Below are 7,244 nucleotides of genomic sequence, written 5' to 3'. Positions count from 1 at the left end.
TAGACAAGTCAACAAACCGCATAGCCAGCGTATAGGCCTGCATAAAAAAATGTTAGCAACAGCAGCGATAAGTGACAAAAGGAAAAAAAAAAGAATATATGCATAAACACCTATACATAATAGGGCCAACGCGAGGAGCAGAGACTCACCCAAGTCATGGAGCGCCTTAGGTTCTCCCCAAGGTCCGTCTGAGCCACGTTCCCAAGGCCATTCCAGTCGGATACGGGGAGGCCCGAGGCAAGCTGGATGTATCGCTGTCCGAACGACGTTGCCATCCGGGTCACCCAGGGCTCCCCATCCATCCTAGGGGCACCTGGCTGGATGGGGACAGACGACCCGCTTGCCGATGCGGGAGGAGGCGCGGTGAATGTGGAATGCCGAGGCTCTGATAGATCAAAGGGGGGGACCGCAAGGCCGACGAAATCAGCCCCCAGTAATCCGATTTCATGAGGAGCCTGAGTGAAGGTGTCATGGCCCTCAGGGTCAGGGTAAATACTGCACCCCGGAATGTCCTGCTGGTCTTGTGAGGGAGGGGCTATGTCCGGATCGTAAGGAGCACATGGAGGACACCCCCCAGGAGATGGAAGCGGTTGGTGGAATCCCCCACGGTCAAGGGGGGCCTCCTCCGGCCCCTCCTCATCCTCGTCGTCATCCAGGCAAGGCTCAGCCAAGGTCTCCTTCATCTTCGTGGACCCAGAGATGGTCCACAACAACTTGGGGTCAGAGACGGGAGTTAGCTTGTAGCGGTTCAAATTTTTTACGGTGAAAAGGTGCGCCGCCTCTTTCCTGGCAGGATTGGCAGTGAGGAACCGTCTCATGTCTTTTGCTTCCATCCCGACAACGGAGGGTTCAGCGAATCGCTCTGCGCAATACGAGCCATTGTCGGTGTGAGCGTAAGGCACGGAACCATAAGTTTCAAAAAAAACAAAAAACAAAAAACAAAAAAAAAAGAGCGGAAGTGATGATGAGAGTACTTACTGGGAGTGGTCCGGAACTCCTCACGGACAGAGAGTGGGCCTTCCACGAAGAAAAAGTCCCGCTTCCAAGCGCCCGGGTTAGACACCGAACCCTCTATCAAAGAGGCCCCGCTGTTGGCTTTTTGTAAGTAGTAAAAGCCTTTTGAATTGTGGAGGGGCATAAGGTTGTAGAGGAAATGTACCTCGGTGGCCGTAGGGGCGCGTTTCAACAGTTTCATGTATGCAACGAAAAGGCAGCTCAAAGTCAGCCAGCCGTTGGGTGCCAGTTGAAGCGGGGCAAGATCGAAGTAGTTGAGGACTGCAACAAAGAACGGATGCAGCGGAATGGTACCACCCGCTTTTAGAATTTGCTCGCTGAGGGCCACGAAGCCGAGCCTAGGGCGGTCGGCCCGGCATGCCTCCAAAGGGGCGTATAGAGCATAATCTGGAGGGACACGATAATCATTCACGATGTCTATCAGTTTGTTGTCGGACACGCGCGACACCAGCTCGGACGCTAGTAAAGGGGCGTCGTCCTGCTCGTGAGTAGACACCTGACGGCGTGCCTTCGGCATATCTGCAAAATCAAAAGAAAGATGTGAGGAAGAGACAGAGTACTTGACCCTCCATTTTTTCTTCCTAGCAAGAGTCTTCCATCGAGGGAGCGACGGCGGAAGTGCAAAGCTAGGACAAACTGAGACTAGGGGCTGAGGAGAAGCAGAAGCAGCCTCTTGACAGTCATCAAGCGAGGATGGGCTGGAAGGCTCAGGCGGAAGGTGTCCCTCCATAAACTCTAACTCCCACTGCAAGTCAGAAAGGGTCATCCTAAGGCTCGCTACGTGGTCGCTAAGGTTTGGGGGGGAGGGTCCTCCGTCTCCTCTCGACACCGAGTCAATTTTGCTCTCCACCACCCAAATTTTACGCCTAAGTTCAGCCATGCACTCAAGGTGGCGGATGCGGGCTTGCCTTAAGGAGTCATAGTCCTGGTGATTGAACCCCTTACCTCTTGAAAAAGGAAGGGTTCTCCAAACCAATAAGCCAAAGAAGTGAAGTGAAGTGAAGATTTTAGGCCAAATATGAGGGCCTATTTATAAGAATCAAGGTGAATAGTCTACAAGAGCACCTAAAGGTCCTCTCCTAGACTGGGGGGCAAGTGTGGACGCCCAAATCCCACCAAGGCAAAATATGAGGGTCATGTGAGGCCCTCGGGCCACCACCGTCTCGGGAAGTCATCACGCTATCACGCCACAAATCTAGACCCGTGCCTTATGGGATCATAGCCATATAGCCCCCATTTGCGAGACATAGACGCGAAGCCGCCCTGACCTCGCTCAGACGTCCAGCACGACGCCATGGGCGTCGCTCGGCCACCCGTGCGCGACGCCCCCTGGCCTCGCTCGGCCCCCGCGCACGACGCCTCCTGGCCTTGCTCGGCCCCCGCGCGCAGTGCCTCCTGGCCTTGCTCGGCCCCCGCACGCAGCGCCTCCTGGCCTCGCTCGGCCCCCGCGCGCGATGCCTCCTGGCCTCACTCGGCCCCCGCGCGCAGCGCCTCCTGGTCTCGCTCGGCCCCCGCGCGCAATGCCTCCTGGCCTCGCTCGGCACCCGCGCGCGACGCCCCTTGTCATGGCCCAGCTGCGAAGCCCGCGCTCAAGCCTCGCACTAGCCGCCTCGCGTCCAAGGGCCTCGCCATGGGCCCGAGTGGCCTCGCCTCATAGGCGGAAGTGGCCTCGCCTCATAGGCCGAAGTGGCCTCTCCAAATAGGCCCCGTGGTGGCCTCGCCCATGCCCACGGGGTGGCCTCGCCAGATAGGCCCCGTGGTGGCAGCCTCGCACAGAGCCTCATAGGGGTCACATCCGCAACACATTCGGCCCCATGAACAGCAAAGAGAGTCGCACCATCAATAAGCCTTCTGAGGGGGCCTCGCGAAGGGATGAGAGCTACGTCACCTAGTGGCCACATGAGTAGAGCCATGCACCAAGGGTCCCATTCCTTACACCCAGAGACCCCTACGCTTAGAGGCCCTAGTACGAGTCGAATGGGACATACTCGTACGACCTAGTACTGAGTACGGACACCCGTATCAGTGGGACTGCTGGGATAAGAGTTATGGCCCGTACGTCTACGGCCAAGGGTCAGAGTCGACACCACTACCACCTGCGCCACTACGCCTGCCGCCATTCATCAGATATGGGTACAGACAAGTAGTGGAGACATCCTCCTGACACCTGCTCCTGTGCTGATGTACGACCACAACCTCTGAAGCCACTCCCCTGACATAGTACTTATGTACCATTTGGTCTCCTGGACCACTATGTACCTAAGGCCATTAGAGCCTACTATAAAATGACTCTAACACCACCTGAAAGGGGGTTGTTGGAAGTTTTACTGTAGCAAAGGCTGGAGAGTTAATGAAAGATTGATTGATTTCTCCATTGTTATTCTGTCATAATTCTTGAGTTATTGCTTTGGTTTCTATAGCTTTTTTATTGACGATCCTGACTTGATAATTTCTTCCAACTCAACTTAGTTGACGAGTTCTCACCGTCAACAACAGGGACGCGCAACCCAGAAATTTACTATTTTTCCTTAGTATGGCCAACCTCTGTTTATGTATTTTTGGGAGTCTATAAATCAACCTTTAAACTCTATTTCTTTTGGGATCCCGTGTATGTACAGTTTAATTATATAAAATGAGTCTTTTAAGACCAAAGTTTTTTTTAACCCTAGCTCTTACATGCTTAATGACACGTTTTCTAAACTGATGACTTGATTAGCAAGTCTTGCACCTTTATAAGTACACAGTGTAGTGGTCTTGGTTATCCAGGGCGTTACAGTCATCCAGAAGTTCAACAAATCATAGGCATCAAACCAATAACAGTGAACATGTATGTTCAAAAATATATCTTAATCAATAAAAAAATGCTCAGGGTCGGTGCCCTTAGGCCGAGCCCTCTGTTTACTTAACTGACTTTGGCTCGCTTAGGCCGAGTCCATTGTTTATTTAGCTGACCCCGGCTCACAGTGGTCGAGTCGCGTCATAGTGCAAGTCATCAGCCCTTTCTCTCTTAGGTCGTTCATTCTCATATACCATATCGATCATTCAGTCATACAGTATACATACTCAAATTTTGGGAATCTCAATCCCGTTCACAACCATTCAAAGGTGCAGTTTTCTTACCTCGAATTCTGAGCGGAGAATACAAAACGATCTCGAGCACGAGCCTCAGTCCTGAGCCTTGGCGATAAATCTAGTCACAGTGGCAAATGGGTAATCATCAATTTCTAATCCACATAAATATTTAGGAAACATTAGCTAGCCACCGGGAGCTCGATTTCTACTAAATCGGGTAGTAGAAATTGTCCCGAGCGCTAAGGTTCAAACCCCCGAGCCCTTCTAATTCTAAAAACCAACCTAGGACAAAATCCCCTAGGCGGGCCGCAACCTGGCCATAATGGTCACGGCATGCCTCCAAGTCAGAGACTTAACCACCAAGCCTCAGGGGGAGGCGGGCAGCGACTTGCCCCCCCACCCCCCCCCCCCAAGGGTCGCGGCGCGTCTTCAAGACAAAGAGCCCACCCAGGGCATTATGGACATGCGGGCTGTGGTGCCCATAAGCTGGGTCGTGGCGTGCCCCTATGAATGTAGAATTTCTGTGTTCTCTCCTCATCCTTCCAAGCCAAACACCTCAAAAATTCAACCAAACTCTTAGCCAAATTCAGAACCAAATCCATAATCCTTAACCCCACAATTTAAACATCATATCCAACCTTATCATCGATCTCTACCCTTCCTAACATCGAAAATCAGCTAACCAAAACTAAGCCCCACGCAACTTAAACCTCTTAACATAAACTCAACAAAATTAGAGTATTAGACTAGAACTCTTACCTCAAATTGTAGCCTAGTTTCCCCAACAGTAATCTTTAATGAACTCAGCTTAATTCTTAGGTTCCTACAGCTGAATTTCCCTGGTTCCAATCTTCAATTCATCAAAATTCCTCAAGCTTAAGGAAGAGAGAGAATCGTGAGTGAGAGTGGGGGTGAGAATGAGCTGAGATTCTTCCAAAATCTTTTGGTTATTCCTTAGGATTTATTGAGCTTATCCCTTGCTTAAAAAAAAGATTTCTTTGCCCTTCTAAGCTTATTAGTCCACTAAGGGTATTAAGGGATAAAATGGTCATTTCGCTCCCAGTTCCCACTAATTCCTCAAGTGTTCCTACCATTAATCAATTAACCCCGTTATGTCTAATTAATTACCCAATATTTGTTCATTATCTAATAACTCCCAAAATATTTCTCTAAGTTCCCAAAAATACCCCTAGGCTCTCCCCAAGCCGTGTAATAAACCCCGCTGTGAATATTTCGCTAGTCTGCTCACTAGGACCGTCTCGAGCCATATGCTACAAATATATTCACATAATAATGTGGTCTCAATCATAAATCACATTTATGCCCTCAACAGGCCAAAATTACAAATATGCCCTTATAGGCTATAAAGGGCCCACATGCATATCTAATACTCATAAACATACATATAATATATCCATATAATCATATTAATCATGCATGCCACGTAGTCACGCATTTAACCAATTAAACATACACATAAACCAATTATGTCCTCCTGGCACACTAATCAAGGCCCTAAGCCTTATTAGTGATTTGGGGTCGTTACAAAAGGTAAATGAGTTCATGGGATTTGTACAGGGCAGTATGACAATTACTGAGTATGCCTTGAAGTTTGATAGGCTAGCAAAGTTTGCACCAGAATTAGTGCCTACAGATGCGGCTAGACAGGACATGTTCGTTCGAGGGCTTAATGCTATGATAGCTTAGGATGTGAGGATTACATCGCTACCTGGGCAGACGACTTATGCCCCGGCTTTTGAGAAGGCTCTTACTGCTGAGGAGGTAGAGAATAAGATCTAGAGGGAGAACACTGTGAGACGGGATGTTCGCAGGGCAGTGCCTCCATACACAGGGTCTAGTAGGGGCAGAGGCCCCAGTGATCTGAACAGGAAGATCTCTTATACCTCGACCACTTCTAGCCCTGACAGGAGGGGTCGGGGTGCTCAGGGTGGCCGCCAGGGAGGCGGTGAGACATGAATAAGTTATCTAGAGTGCACAAGATGCAGGAAGCACCATCCGGGCGAATGTTGGGAAAAATCTTGTTACTTGTGCGGGGTGGTTGGACACATCAAGAAGGATTTGCCAACATCGAAGAAAGAGGAACCAAGGAAGGTGGATAGCTTGACTCCAGCTCGAGTGTTCACCTTGACGCATGCAGAGGCCGATGCTAGTCCCTCAGTAGTGATAGGTCAGCTTTCTAGCGTTGGCTCTTCATATACTATATTGATTGACTCTAGTGCTATACATTTGTTGTTTATAGTAAGGTAATTGATAGATTTTGTAGACCTAGTGAGTATTATACTGCGGGGTTTGGGACTATACTGCCTACAGAGGAACTGGTAGTTTCTAGGAGATGGATTAGAGCACTGCTAGTGAGTGTAGATAGTAGGGAACTATTAGTGGACTTGATTGAGTTGAGTATGGATGATTTTGATATGATTCTGGGGATGGATTGGCTAGTCAAACATGGGGCCACTATAGATTGTAGGAAGAAGATGATGACTTTTGAGCCTGAAGGTAAGGACCTCTTTGTTTTTGTGGGTGCTATGCATGGACCCCGCATTCCCATGATATCAGCATCGAGGGCTAAGGACCTGTTACAAGGAGGTTGTATAGGTTTTCTTGCTAGTGTGTTGGATACCACCAGAGTTACACCAGTGGGGCCAGGAGAGACAAGGTTGGTACGTAAGTTCTTGGATGTGTTTCTTGAGGATTTACCAGGACTGCCGGGAGATTCAGTTCGTCATCGAGTTAGCACCGGGCACAGAGCCAGTGTTGAGGGCACCATATAGAATGGCTTCACCAGAACTGAAGGAGTTGAAGATACAATTACAAGAGCTTCTCAATTTAGGGTTAATCAAACCTAGCTTCTCACCATGGGGTGCTCCGGTTTTATTTGTGAAAAAGATGGTTTGGACTCTAAGAATGTGTATAGACTATAGGGAGTTAAACAAGTTGACCATAAAGAACAAGTATCCCTTACCAAGGATCGATGGACTGTTCGATCAGCTGCAGGGAAAGATGACATTCTCGAAGATTGATGTTCGATCTGGTTATCACCAGCTGAGGATCAAGGATGAGGATATTCCAAAGATGGCCTACCGTACGAGGTATGGACATTATGAGTTCCTAGACATGTCGTTTGGTTTGACCAATGC

The sequence above is a fragment of the Humulus lupulus genome, chromosome 2, assembly GCF_963169125.1.
Source record: "Humulus lupulus chromosome 2, drHumLupu1.1, whole genome shotgun sequence".
Lineage (NCBI taxonomy): Eukaryota > Viridiplantae > Streptophyta > Magnoliopsida > Rosales > Cannabaceae > Humulus > Humulus lupulus.
The sequence above is the reverse complement of the archived record's forward strand: the minus strand, read 5'-3'. Positions refer to the sequence as shown.